The sequence below is a fragment of the Chiroxiphia lanceolata genome, chromosome 2 (assembly GCF_009829145.1).
Source record: "Chiroxiphia lanceolata isolate bChiLan1 chromosome 2, bChiLan1.pri, whole genome shotgun sequence".
Lineage (NCBI taxonomy): Eukaryota > Metazoa > Chordata > Aves > Passeriformes > Pipridae > Chiroxiphia > Chiroxiphia lanceolata.
Window position 1 is genome coordinate 32057917 of NC_045638.1, and position 13661 is coordinate 32071577.

A 13661-nucleotide genomic window follows, 5' to 3' on the forward strand; every position below is an offset into this window, starting at 1 on the left:
GTTTTTTAGAGCCACTGTAAAAAAGAAAAACACCCATACTTTTGAAATTGGTTTAATGTGAGGATAGCTTTTACTTGTCTTTAATTTTAACGTGCCCAAGTCTCCATCTTACCTACAGCTGTAACACTGAATTACAGCCTGTGTATTTTAAGAGTCTTTCTGTAGTTACTGGTGTGGATCATGTAGTTTCCATGCTCTGTAGCCTTTCTCTTTGCTCAGCTTGCTGTCTCTGTTCACTATTCATTTAATCAGCAAATATTAGTATAGGGTATTCTATTTCAGAAGGCCTTTCATGGAGGGTTATTAGAATTGTTTTTCCCTAGAGAAGTTAACATAAAATTAATGCTATTTTGGATTATAGAATCGCTGAAGTATTTTTATACTACCTGTCTTTATGGCTCTTGATGACTTACGCTTGTATTGGTGGTTTTGTATTTATAGCCAAGTCTTTTCAGTAAGTCTTCTTTATCTCTAAAATGATTTCATGAGTTTTTGAAATCCTCAACTTGCAAAAGAATATAGTTCAGAGTGCAGCTTTCTATGAGTATGACTGTCATTTATTGAATAGTTCTTTGAAGAGTTCTATATTGGCTAGAATCAACCTCACAAGATTTGGATAGGAGATAAATTGATATCTTCCTTCCAAAACTAAGCATTATCCCAGAATTACTTAATAATACCTTGAAAGAAAACTTGTCCAATATTTAATGCACTGATTTAAGATTCAGTTCCCAAGACTTTCTGCATAATGTCAGGCAAGTAATGAATAAAATCATTACAGACTGAGTGAGGTGGGACCTAGGAACTTGTGCTTCTAAGCTTCAGACTCAGTCTTCTTCATTCTTCCATTTGAAAGAAACCAGAACAACAAAACACAACCATCCAGACCCACTCCTCCCTGCCAAAAAAACAAAGTGGATGAGCTGTGGGAAGGAAAACTTGCCTTCCTCTGTCTTAGGTTAAAAACTGTGAGGTGATCTGGACAACAGGTAGTGAGGATAACATGGCCTGTTGTTTCCCTGATCTCTGGGTCCGTGCTTTTTCTCTGTCCTGACTCTGTCTCGGGTGCAGAATGTATGCCAAAACACACCTGTGCTTTTGTCCAACTAATCTCAGTGAGAAGGAAGCCTTGGGTCTCTGACCCAGATGACACTGGAAAGGACAGCTGCAGCTCCCAGAGGTGCAGGGTGGCAGGACCTGTGGGCTATGACCACTGTGAACCTCATCAGGCAGCTGCAGAAGTAACCATCAGTTCCAAACAGCTGAAACACATCACAGACAGAACTAGAAGAAGGTAGAAGTAGGGGAGAGCAGATTAGTATAAAATATATGTTTTATTGCCTTTATAATATAAAAGAATATGTCAATAAACTTAACAGCTGTGCACATCACTTCTGCATAGCTGGAATTGTATGGTGACTTACATGGATCTGTTGAAGGGCAGAATGAATGTATGCCATACATTTGACGGGAAACTGAGCAGATGAACATAGGATATAGATATGAAAAAATACCTTTAAGTAGCACAATTACCATTGTTTTTATTTAATCATGATACCTTAATACTGATCATGCTTCTTATACAGACACATAAACATTGTTAGAGGTCAGTGAGACTCTAATGCCTTAAACCTGGTAATCAAATGATGCAGTGTCTTCAATTATTATCTGCCCAATCTAATTCCCTTAAAATTCAAAGTCCTTTCCAAAAACACTGTATGATGCCAAATCTGTAATATTTGATCTCACTTTAGGCACCAAGATATCCTAAGCAACAAGACCTTTTACCGTACTAGAAAGTGAAAATAATCTAAAAATACATATAGCAATATATCAGTACATACTTATGGATTATACAAAACCAGATGAAACTGATTGAAAAAAACCCAAACAACAAAGCAACTCATCACAACGCTGATATATCACCTGGTCTTCCAGGGATACAGGGAAAAAGATATCATAACTGGTGGGTCTTTTTGGGGCAGTCTGTATTTTTATATACCTGCCAAAAAAAAAAATTATTTACTTAATAAGGGGATTCTGAATTTTTTTTAATCATTATTATTTTCATTGTTTTACTATCTCTGTAGGTTTGCTGCTTTGTAGTTGTTCTTAGAATAAGACACAGAGCCTTTGACATTAAGATTTTTTGAAATCTCCTTAGAAACACTGAAATGCTACTCCTAGTGAGCTTTTTCTGTGACCTAATTTTAGGAAAAATCCCAAATGATATGAAGTCAATTAAGTTCTGAATGTCAAAATTTAGATTAATCATGAAAGAAACGCTTCCATTATCAACACATTTAATAAGCTTTTCCACCTTGGGCTCCCACTGGATGCACAATCCAGCGTGTACGGTACCTTAGTCTTTGAACGGTCCCATTGATTATTTGGTGTCATTAATCTGGGGAATAATTTGCAGCACACCATAAATATATAGCAACTTAAAAGTTGTGGGCTTACTGATAACTGTTTCTGATTGGATTGTTATATAATGTATTTTGAAAGAAGAAATAAAGAATTTTGAGAGAAGAATAATTGTTTAACCATGGCCTTTCTATTTATGAGATCTTTTACTGATCAACATACATTTGGGGACCCTCTTAGCATTTTGTGAAGTGCTCTATTACACTATACTAACAACGGGACTTTTTTTTTTGCATTGCAAAGGCAAAGAATGGTAAAAATAGGAATAAGAGAATGAGGCCCTTAAATGTGTCTAGATAGGCAGTTTCTTTTCATGGCCTTACTGATAAGGAACATATTGGAAGACGATTTCCCTGCTGAAAATAGGGACTGGTTAACTTGCAAAAGGGTACAGATGAATTGAGAAGATAAGAACAAAGCATTAGAAATCTGTTGTGCAAACAGAAATCTCGTATTACAGCTGCTCTTTCTTTGTGTAAATGGGGAGTAAATTTTATAAGAAATGCTGCAGAATAGTCATCAAAAGTGTTCAGCTTTGCATTCAGTTTTACTGGTTTTTAATTTGGTTTACCCAGTGCAGCAGATGGTACTGGGGAAACAATAAGTCTTTGCTCGACTTTCTCCAGCATTGACAATTGTTCTTTCTGAGGCGTTGAAGAACCTACCAGTCATAGATCACCAGCAAGTCCTGCATTGTGAAGACAAGAGGAGAAATTTCAGTCTGAAAATGTATAGAGTGTATTGAATGAGCAAAATGAGTGGATGTAAAGAATACCCGTCAGAGTATATGATTTTGTTACACAATGTGAGGATCTGTGGTAAGTCAGGCAGTAACACGCTTGCCTCAAAATGGGTTTATACCCGGGTCTGGGTGTCTCTTTTGTTAGGATTCACAGGTCAGTTTTCAATTGAAACAATTGTGTGAGTGCAGAAAATGGGGCATGCTGATTTATAATAGAGAGGTAGTTGTGCATTGTAGAGAAAAATAAAGATTGTTTGGATTCGGAAAACTTGTGTCTATATTGATAGAACAAATTTTCATTTTCTTGGAAGCCTGGGGAGACCAGGTGTCTTCTGACATGCTTTTAGTTATCCAAACTGAACTCTATGGTGTATATATAAGATTGGAGATTACAGATAATTCTGCACTTGCACTGTATTGGGTTTTTTCAGGAAAAAGCCGAGCTCTGAATATAAGGGGAATGAGACCTTGCACATGGTAGTTGCAAATGGTGCATCTGATTATCAGGTTTAATGTGTCATTAGGGTCTTGCTGACCTTTTCTGTCAATGCAAAACATGGACAGATGTTAGCATTAAAAAGAGAGCAGAAGTGGATAGCTGTGAGCAGGCTGGCTGCCAAAAGATCAGCTGACGCTATGCTGACATCAAGTGCAATCTGGGGAGTCCTTCTTTCCCAAGCAAGCTTTCACATGCAGCAAATGTAAAATGCAGGAGCCACAGCAGTGTCTGTAAAATAGTCTCATATGGTCAGTACATCTTTGTTGCTATGAGATACATTGTCCTTGTCTTGTTTTGGCTGATTTCTCTGATCTTAGTCTTTCAGAGTCTGTTGTTTCATCTGCTGAGAACAGAGCACGAAGAGGAACTGGGCATTTAGGTTGTGTTTTGCATTTTCACTGGATGTGCAGGAACTCCCTCCCTGTGAGATCTGCATACAGTGTGTTACAGGGAGATTCTCACTTTGTAGTCTCTTCCCAGTGCTGGCTATGTAGCTTTAGGTTGTTAGAAATAGAAAATATATTTTACGTGGGTCATAGCTATAGCAGTAACTTGAGGAGGTGGTCTCAGTGAAGAGATGTACTTGTGTGATGGAAATGGTTTCCCACATCCTCTTAAAAGTTGCTTTGCTAACTGCTTTTTAGAGGGATGCAGGATGCTATCAAGACATTGATGAATGATGTCTCCTCTTCCCTCCTCCCATACCTAATCACTAAAGCTCTGCTTTCATGTGTGGCTTCCTCTGTTCACTGTCTGTGCAGGATAAAGATTCTTGTTCTGATGCTTTTCCCAGTAGGAGTCTTAATTTTCCTGAGAAGCAAACAATGCTGTTGTCATAGCATATCAAAATACCCATGAAAGGTAATTAGCTGGCAGAAAGGAACCTACAACTGAGATGCACCGAAAGGGAAGTCTGATGGTCAGGTGAGCAAGACGCTGAAATCTAGTTTCTGAATTTAGCTTTGCTGTGGACGTGTGTCAAGTCAGTTAGCTGTGTTTGTAAGATAATGCAAAGAATATGTATCTTCTCAACTTTTTGCCTATATGTATTTTCAAAATACATACTTCTAGAGTGTGTGTCTTCTACTCTGTGTATGCTTCATGCTCACCTCCATGCATGGCTGCTCCCCGGTGAGTACTGTAATGCCCGTATCAACAGTAAACAGAATGTGAGTCTGTTCAGGAAATTAGCTCAGCTTTTTGTTTTGAAAATGTGTGTCAGTGCTCCTCAAAAATTAGTATCTGAAATCCCAGCTTTCCACAGGGCTCAGAAAAACAAGGCTACAGAACATTAGAATGCAGCAGAGAATGTAGCTGTTGGAAAGATCACTGGAAGGCTAGGATGGTGAGGGCAGGAGGATACTGGCAGGGGTCCTCAGTCTGCCTCTGTTACTTTATTGCATTGGGAGCCAGCTCTGCCCTTGAAGAAAATGAATGCTTTTTTTATTTTTTTCCATTCCCTCCCCTCCCCAGGACATTGTAAGCTAAGAAGAAAAAGGCTCAGGAATGAGAGTTGAGGTTGGTGTTCTCAGTAACAACAATCTGACTGGACTCTGAGCTTTCACGAGAAACCAGGTTAATAAGAAATCTGACAATCTGGAATAGGCTGTGGGAAACCATTTCCACCATTGGTGGCTTAATGATGACTTTTAAAAAAATTTCCAAACTAATTCCTGGAGACAGGAAGATGATGAGGAGGAAAAAGGTTCTTTAGTCTAGTACCATTTTTAATAGGTACTATAGAAAGGCCTTTCCTTTCTTATTTCCGAAAGGAGAAAAGGTAAAAACTATCTGTAGTCTACACTGCCTCTTAATGCAGAACCTCTTACAGCAGTGGTTAGTTTAGAAGGCTGTACTAAATTTCTGTTCAAGATTTCATCCCACATCTGTGTACCTTTACCTCTGTTGGGGTAAGAAGCTTCAGATTTTCCCACTTTTTAACTCACAATCCAAACCATTTCAACTACAAGAGGTCCAACGAAGATGACTGATCAAGTAGGCAATAAGAAACTGCTGCCTAGAGCAGCTAAATCACTTCTGATTTGTAGATGGGGTCCTTTGCAGGTAAGGCAAGTATGTGCACTGTAGACAGTGCGTGCTCACTTTTGGTGTGTTTTATCACTTTGAGGCCTTTAACAGCTCTTTTCTTTGAGTCAGTTGTCATGCACATCTATGCTCTTAAATGGACAGCAGCACAAAATTCAATGTAGATATACAATTTCATCCCATCCAGACAAAACCCACAACCACACACCCCCAAAAGGAAAAAAACTCCATCCTCCAAATCCCCAGATATTTGAAGTATGATCCAATTTTGTCTTCAGTTCTGTCTTCTCTGTCTGTGTAACAGAGGCCATTTGGACCATGGCCTTGCTGTTAGTTTTCCTGTTTAAAATCTCGGGGGTCTTGGCTTGTTTTTTGGTGCTGCTGTTGTGTTTTTTGTGTTTTGTTTTTTTTTTCTCTGACATGCTGTGGTTTTTAGCATTCTTCTGCCTATTCAGGCATTTAACGCACAAAAATAAAGCCTCGAAAGCTTGACAGGAGCAAAGGTTACTGTCATTAGTAAATTGGGAAAAAGGGTGGGATTCAACAGAAGATTTTCCAAGTGATAGAATGCTAATATTTTTAGGGGAAAAGAGTTTAATTCAGTGTACCTTCACAGATACCAGATATTCTTTATCCCCTTTGTTTATGTTATCTCCATTAGCATGCTTCAAGGATTGTTTTGCTCAGCTTGATTCTTTCTTGTCTCTTGATCTCTGCCAAGGCAGTGTTCTTGGCTGCTTTGAGATACATGGAGTAAACATTCGCCATCAATAGTACGAAGTTTGTTGAGTGGTTTTAACAACCAGATTCAGTACTGAAGAGTGCTGTGCAGATACTTGTATTGAGCTGGCATACCTTTCATTTGATTGGGCCTTACAGAAGAAGGAATTCTTTAAAATGAAAAAAACCCCACAGAACCATGAAAGTCATGCTTTGATATTAGCCTTTGCATGAGAAATCTCAACACAAATCTGTTTATCTGGGTGATAGCCAACTGGATATTTGCTAAGTATGAGGAAAGATGTTCTGCTGTAAATGCTTTGACATAAACCAAGTGCTTTTTTCCCAAACTGTCTGGGATGTTTATATGAATGACTGTTAATCAGGTCTGTGGATTTTAATGGCGTTCTTCCTTGGGCCAGCAGCTTCTTTTGACAATACTTGCTTAATTCATCTCACCATGATTTGTTTCCATGTGGTTGACGTGGTGGCTCAGTAGTAGAGGGCTTCATCTGCCTCTGTGGAAGTCTAGATCTGTTCAACACTACAACTGCTGTGCCTTTCAGAAATACGTGTGATCAGTGCAGCACAGCATATCAACACTGTCCAGTATTCAGTGCCTAGCTTTGGATTCATGATGCCTGTTCTCAGTGTTTTGTGGTAGGGAGGCTGGCAGGCCTGTGAAATAGGTAATCAAAATGCTTGTTTGACTAGGTGATCAGTACCTAGCCACAGGGATAGCTGTGGGGGAGGCTGCCGGAACTCAGCCCTGAACCCAAATGTGCTACTCCTGTCTGTAATGTAGCTATTCTCTTCTCCTGTAGGCTCTTATCCCTGCTAAACTGGTGTCAGGCACACAGGGTTTCTGCTCATGAGTCCTTCCTACAGTTCTTTCATCTCACTGCATTTGAGACCAAATTTGCCCTCTCCAGAGTACTTGATCAAATCAGAGACACTTTGGTATAAAGTTGTCACGATACATTGATATTGCCCAGACTGAATAATTTTGGTTTAGAATCTTTCCTGGGGTTTTTGAGTTCTTCTCTTAGTCTTGATGTGAGGTGTGAGCATACAAGTATCTTGTAGTAGCACATCACCTCACAAAGCATGGTATTGACTTGGTTTGCAGAGCAAGCTTTTGCATTCATGATAAATATATTTGTGGTGAAGAAAGAAACAGAATTGCTGTTCTGGGGGAAAAAGACAAACCACAAAATCCAAACCAAACCTCCCCCCCCCCCTCCCTGATTATGTAGAGGATGAAATTAAACTTGCTGCTGAAAGAATAAGCTGGGGCAGTCTGCAGGCACACACAGATGCACAGGCAGACAGTGAGTGCCTGCGCAACAGAAAGCAGGAGCAAGGGACCAAGAGGGAGCCTTGAAACTTAAACTCCTCCTGCAGCTCTGCATCTGCTCTGAGTCACTGGTATGACTCACACTGACAGTGTTCACGTTAGCTAGCGTTCAGATGGAGCAGCTCTGGCAACAGAAGAAGCAGGTTATATTATTGATTACCTGCTGCAGCAGACAGTTGCACCAAGATTTTTTTTTACGAGTGCAGATGACAGACAGGAAGCTATGCTGAGCACCGTTATTATTACTGTTGTTTTCATAAGGTAAGAATTCCTGTTTGTTTACTAGAAAAATACATAAAAAGGAATTTGGAGCTCGTAAAGTCTGAATTTCTGCTGCTGTTATTCTCAGAGGATGCTGATCATCGGCACTGCGTTACTGCAAAGCTTTGTCTCGACTGTTTGCTGTGCCATATGGAGAATCATATGGCTAATGGGCAGCGTGAGTCCTAGGAAACAAAATAACTATATTCTCATTCATTGATGTTATGTAAGGCATGGCAGCCATGTTAAGGACAGAAGACCTCTTTTGAAGAAACAGTGCTGCTAGATGGTAGGGCAAGGGAAACAATTAGTTTTTAAGCAGCTCTCTGTTCTTTGGAGAGCACTGCAGTTCTCTAGTTCTTGCTTAAAGCTGCATTTACTGACTTCCAAATTTCTGTGTCACTAGAATAAAAATCAGTGGCATTACAAGTAGCAAAACAATTGTTTACCTTTAGAATCATGGTGTTGTTTTGCCTTCAGCAATCAGGCTGAGACTGTGCATGTGATCCGTGCAGTGCCTGGATGTAAATAGTTTCTTCGAATACTGTAAACGATACATCCAGATATTGAGGTAGTTTTCATCTTGTGCCACTAAAAGCCCATATATATATATATGTATATATACATATATATACACACACACACACACACGTGTGCCCTGTTCTTACAATTCGTTATATGCAAAAAGTGGGACATATTCTAGTTTTCTAGTTAGCGTTGACATGTGCAAAGTGGATAAAACATTTGTTTGTAGTGGCCTTACTGCTGTTTTATGCACTCTGATGCTGTAATTTTAATGTAGTTTTGACTGGTATTGCTTATTATTCTTGTGTAGAATTCACTGAGTCTCGAGCCTTTGCTATATTCCCCACAAGAAATTTTATAAGTTAGGGATTCTGATTTTGAACTGCAATAGTGAATTTATCTTATTTCTTCTTTCTTTCCTTTTTACTTCCCCCCCCCATTTATTTTGGATTTGGAAGGCAGTGTCCTTTGAAAGTGCATGTTACAGTGAGGTTGGCAGCTGCTTTTAGTAACAAAGGAGCCTGTTATCTTGTGTGTTATTTTCAGAATGAGAGAATGAGGGTATTTTCAAAACCCAGTCATTTACTAGCTTACTTTCAGGTACTTGAAATTATCACTAATTTCCTTGTAGAATTTACATAAAAATGGCCACTATTTTCTCATCTCAAAAAATTTGGTGCTGTAGTAAGGGCATTTAAAAATGACAGCATGCTTTAGGTTCTTCTGTTTCTTAATTTATAGCATTTGCTGATGCACGGTTAATTGCTATGAATTAACTAGATTTGATGTTACTTTCTCTTTTAAAATATATTAGGTTTCTTAATAAAATGTAAAGTAAGGTTTGTTAGTGCATTTGTGGTATCTTCATACTTCTTGTGACATCCAACTTGGAAAACTACAGTGTGAGAGAAGCTTTTCAAGCAAAGGCACTCAGGGACACCCACCTCCCAGAGCAACATTTTGGTGACTAATTTTAATTATTTATGTTTCTGATATACAATATTTCTCATGTTACAGCATTATAAATACAGGCTAGTTTTAACAATATTAGGCTTGATTTTGGGACTGTTCACTAACAAACTTCTGGCACATGACAGTCTTTCCTTCCCCTTCCAAATCCAAACAAGTAGAAATAAAACAGTCTCTGCAGTCTTAATTTTTACACTGATTTGTATCTGAATTATTGTTTTCCAAGATTCTGTTGGAATTGTGTTTGCATTCATGATTGCCTTTAAGCATATATGAATTTACACTACAAATTCTGTATTATGTCAAAAGAGAACAAATAATTTATTTTAATAAAACTCAATTATATTCAGTTAAGTTTATGTAATTTCTTTATTAATGCATTGGGGGTGCAGTTAATGATTTTTAAAAGACATTTGAAAAACATGCTTCACATCTAAAGACCAGGATGACAGCCCCTGAGTCAACACAACCCTGAAGACATCCTCTCCCTCCTACTTGTCCATAAACTCTTTGTGCAAGAGTTGCCTGCCAGAGAGAACTCCCTCTGATTCCTGTCATTCTCATGCTGCCTGCTATGTCCCTCTGTCTGCCGCTGGAATGCAATTAAGTGGAAAAGAACGTCACCTGAAAGAAGAACATCAGCTGAAAAAAAGAACAAAAAGTCCAATCTTGCAAGATAGCTGGACAGTTGGAGAGGTTCTGGGAAGAACTAAGGCAATTTTAGTAGTGATTGTTGTGCTATTATATCAATCATTATATGCCTTCTTTGGGATATATTAATAAGTTACAACTGAAAACATAAATATCCAAGGTGCAGGGAAGGGATCATATCTGTGTTAAGTGCAAAGAAACCAGATAGATCTGATCCTTCTATGCCGGGACTTTGTAGTTAAGTATAAGAGGTATTGTGGAAACCTGCCCTCTAGGCCCTCTGAAAGTTAGTTTTTGTTACCTTAAGTTGGCTTTGCATCAGTCTGCAAAGGTAACAAATGCCAGAAGCTATGGGGATTATTTCACTGGTACTTTTGACAGGACTTGAACTGTGAGAGTTCATGATCTCCTTGGCCTTTCTTTTCTGTGAAGCCAAGCAGAAGATCCCAGCTTACTGTTCTTCACTCCTGTTCCTTGCCTACAGGATATCATGGCTGTTTTTCTCATCTCTGCATGTCTCTACAGAGCCATGTTTTGTTATCTCTGCCCTTGCTAAAGCTTTTTTGAACTTCCTGCCGAAATTTAAGCCCTGTTTTTGATTCTCACTTGAGGTCCTCTGGTGTAACCTGTTTCATGATTCTCTCCCCTTGGTAGTTTTTCCACGTAGGCAAGCCTTAAATGATGCAAAGCTTATGAAATTCAGCTCTTCCCTTTTGCCCCTGTGCTGCTTGTGTCACAAACAACAGGGTGGGGTGTTCAGCTGTCCTTTATTTGTTTTTTTTTTTTTTTCCTTTGTAAAACCTGCTGCTTTTTTTTCTGTGACTTATTTTGTGGCCATGCCCTAACCTTGTTATTCTGAGCCCTTCATCAGCCTTCCTGGCAGTTGGGAAGCAATGCTGCTGGATTAACTCTGATCTCTTACATGTTCTGCTTTCTCAGTCCTTGAGCAGAAGTTTCAAAACGGACAGTGGCATTGTCCTTGGGCATGTTGTTCTACCTCTCCCTGCCGTGACAGGCGGAAATGACTCTGCAGGAAACACAGCTGTTGCTGTGGGTAGAAAGTGGAGAAATGAGGGGCACAGAGAAAATAAATAAAGCATTTCTACAAAATTCTTGAAGCTCTGAGACCTCTAATGAGGGGAAGTACTTACTCTCTTGTTTTGCACAAAAGCGACATCAGTGATGATTTATAACTAGCCTTGCTAAATGGCTGGTGAAGAACTTAGGGGAAATCCAGTCTTGTAATAGAAATGAACTTGTATGAGTAATCTTTAATATGGGTGATTTTTTTTTTGTATTACAATTTAGCCTAATGATCAACCCAAACCGTACCACTGCTGTATTAAATACTCTGTTTTACACAGAGTAAAAGGTGGTTCATGTACTGAATAAGGATTTCTATTATTTTCCCACAAAAAAAAAGGTTGTGATATTTTCTATAGTGATTTACTATTTGACTTCCTGAAAAAGGACACTGCAGTATATGAAAAAACAGCAGTATATTAGTGTTTGTGTAGTACATCCTTGTCACAGAATAGAACAGAACAGCATTTCTGTTTTCAAAGTGGAATTTGAAATGGAGGGAGGGGAAAAGTCTGTATAAGTTGATTCCTTTTTCAAGTTTTTTTTTCTTTTTTTGCATGTTAGAAATAAGCCCATGTAAACTGGAGTAATACTAGAATAAAATCCTTGCACATGAACAGTATGAATAGCACTGTTCACAATTGTGAACCATCTTCTTTGTTGGGGAATTCTTTTTATTTGCATAATTTTTAGAGATGACAATTTTTACATCAGTTATTTTGGGGATCTTGTAAATGTGTGTGTGTCTAGAGGGCATCCCTTTGGTCCCTCTTCCTGTTCTGTGAAGAACAGGAATCTTATTTAGATTACATTTGTTGCCTGGTTTTAAAGAGGAGGGGGAAAGAACTGTTAAATCTGTGTTTCTGCTGTGTCCCGAAAAGCTCCTCACTTAACCCTGGAGCAGTTCAAGCAGGGGGACGCAGAGAGGTGGTGAACGCGTCCTATTTGCCCTGGAAGGCCTGAACTGTTAGAGGGGCTCTCACCTCATTGCATTGCATGAGCTTTTGTATCACACAGAAAAAGTCACAGTCTCAATTTTTGTCTGTTCAAACCTTTGTGTATTAAGCATGTGCTAGTTTAAATAAAGAGTGAAGGATACAGCCTGTACTCTGAATATAGCAGTGATGGTCCTTTTATTTGCCTTCAGGGTGTGAGTTTCCACTTGACCAGTCCTTCATGACTGTAGTCTCCCTGCCCTGCTCTGGAGTCAGAGCCAGTGTAAGGATCAGAATAGTTCATTTTGCTCTGGTTAAGTGAGATTATGGGCAGGGTTATGTTATTTCTGTGCAGAATTCTCCTGGTATTTTATAGGGACACAAAAATCTAGGATTAGCTCAGTTTTCATCTCAGTTTGATGCTTTGCCTTTTAAAGCAGCAGAGTACCTCTGATTCTGCTGTATTGACTTAAATACATGGCAGTGAATTGGTAGGTTTGATGTCTCACATAACTGTGAATTGACCTTCTGTGTTCAGGTGAAACAATTTAAAAGGAGCAGGTTCATGATCCTTAATTCAAATTTACTCTTTAGATAAATAGTTGCTAGTGCCAGATGGCAAAGCAGCTACAGGCAGAAGTGAATAACAGAGTATGTTCATTTCTGCAGGTTATTTGGGCAGCAAATCTGCTTTAAAAACAAAAAAAGAAGAAGACAGCATTACAACATTTTGGATTGTACTGAAAAACCAATAACTTCATCAGGTTTCCTGTGTGTGATGGGTGAATGTATTATAAGTCCCAGATTCATAAAATAGAAACTGCTATAAAAGATTTCTTCTGTCTCATTTCAGAAATAGACACTAATAGTCCAACTTCAAAGCAAAAGATTAATTTTTTTCCCTGGCATCGATGTTATTTCTGTCAAGCAGCTGCGAGGGTTTCTCCTGAGAACATATGGACCAGCATGGTAAAATATTGATTCGTTTCATGCACATAGAAGGACGTGAAATAAATAATACCATACTGACAGTGTCTTCTGTTGTTTCAGGAAAGCTTTCAGGAAGAGCTCTTTTGAGCTCTGTATGATAGCATGGAGAATTTGTATGAAAAGGATTGTGTCACGAATATTCCTATCACTAAATAATGTGGCTGTAAATACATGGCATAAAAATGCATGCAACTAAGCTGGCTAGAGTGAGGTCTTTCTGTCATAAGCCCCTCGAATGTGGGTGTCTGGGAAAAGTTCATCAAATTATTCTCTGTTCCTTAGATAAGCAGATGACTTTCAATTTTGGTAAACAGGAGGTAGTGACTAATAGGAAGAATGTGGCCTTTGTGGTTTTGCCTACATAAGAAAGATTTCTTATCATTTTCCCATTGCTTTGTAGATTCTGATGAAAACATGGTATGAAAAACATTGATCCTTCTACAGGATAGTGATTTT

At 38.8% G+C, this 13661-nt stretch overlaps 1 protein-coding gene across 12 annotated transcripts in view; it reads left to right on the plus strand.

The window, feature by feature from the left end:
- The window catches only part of INPP4A (inositol polyphosphate-4-phosphatase type I A), a 124222-nt gene that overhangs the window by 25834 nt on the left and 84727 nt on the right, over positions 1–13661 (plus strand). The window contains exon 1 of one of the 12 annotated variants that reach the window (XM_032679573.1): positions 7863–8052. The exons of 9 other annotated variants lie outside the window; for them this stretch is intronic. The gene's annotated coding sequence lies outside the window, so the exon portion shown is untranslated. Of the gene's footprint in view, positions 1–7862; positions 8053–13159; positions 13185–13661 lie in introns of those variants that run through there. 2 more of the 12 variants (XM_032679584.1, XM_032679574.1) reach the window with 2 other exon arrangements.